The sequence below is a fragment of the Ostrea edulis genome, chromosome 8 (assembly GCF_947568905.1).
Source record: "Ostrea edulis chromosome 8, xbOstEdul1.1, whole genome shotgun sequence".
Lineage (NCBI taxonomy): Eukaryota > Metazoa > Mollusca > Bivalvia > Ostreida > Ostreidae > Ostrea > Ostrea edulis.
The window spans coordinates 50,975,190-50,976,312 of record NC_079171.1 but is presented as its reverse complement, the minus strand read 5'-3'; the positions used below and the strand labels follow the sequence as shown (position 1 = coordinate 50,976,312).

General features: G+C 34.9%; 1 protein-coding gene across 1 annotated transcript in view; it reads right to left on the bottom strand.

The window, feature by feature from the left end:
* Positions 1-608: 608 nt before the first annotated feature.
* LOC125661397 (uncharacterized) overlaps positions 609-1,123 on the bottom strand; it is a 27,127-nt gene continuing 26,612 nt past the window's right edge. The window contains exon 12 of the mRNA XM_048893378.2: positions 609-1,123. This exon is cut by the window's right edge and continues 2,027 nt beyond it. The gene's annotated coding sequence lies outside the window, so the exon portion shown is untranslated.

The following is a 1,123-nucleotide window of genomic DNA, read 5'->3' as shown; positions in this document are numbered from 1 at the left end:
ATTCAATGCGCGCATTAATTCAATGAAAGAGAGCAATAATTGAATTGATGATATCTTCAAATAATTGAAGATATCTCCAATTATTTGAGTTTATGTTAATTTGGTGCTCCATACGCATGTAGAATGTACCCGAGTACGATTGATTCTTGTTACGATGTTGTAGAGCTTTCTTGCTTTCAAATTTTTAAACTCTGGGTAGCAGTGAGAAATTTAACATTTTAAGGGAAATGACAATTAAATTTTGTTTGTACCCGTAATGTTGGTTTCACCCGAGTTTTGTTCCGTTGGATAATTATAGAATAAGAAATATAAACTCTGGCAGATGGAATTTTGGTCAAAAAATGTTGTCAACATTCACGAACTAACACAAATATTGTTTAGACAGATCGCTGAACCCGTGAATCGTGACAGGTGGAGATGACCGGATTCTTTAACATGTAAAAATTAAAGTGTTATGAAATGTAAATGATTATGTTAGATGTATTTGTTTTTAGTGCATATGGCACACAGTTGCACCTGTGTAGTGCTAATATACATGTATAATGTAAGCATATGCAAATACACTGCACACGTATATTTCAATATTAGTGCTTTGAAATGCATGTATATGTTATCATTATTATATTTTATTTATTAATGCAAATGGTTAAACCCAATGATGGAATGTGTTTAATTCATTACACAACATATTGGTTACTTATGTAACATGAAGTCCATGGGCCACATCACTCACCTGAGTCACCTTGGGTTATATATAAAGATTTTTCCTATATATTCGCATGTAAAACTTTGATCCCTATTGTGACCTCAACCTACTCCCGAGGGCCATGATTTTTTTTCAAAATTGAACTGGACTAGGTCAGGAAGCTTTCAAACGAATGTAAACTGTTCTGGCCAAGTGGTTTTTCAGAAGATTTTTTAATGATTTTCCTAATGTATTTGTATGTAAAAATTGATCCCCTATTGTCGCCTTATCTCCCCCCCCCCCGGGGGGGGGGGGGGGGGGGGGCATGACTTTGACTAACTTAAATCTGCACCTATGCCAGGAAGCTTTCATGTAAATTTCAACTTTCTTCACCCAGTAGTTTTCGAGAAGAATATTTTTCAAGATGTTCCCTATATA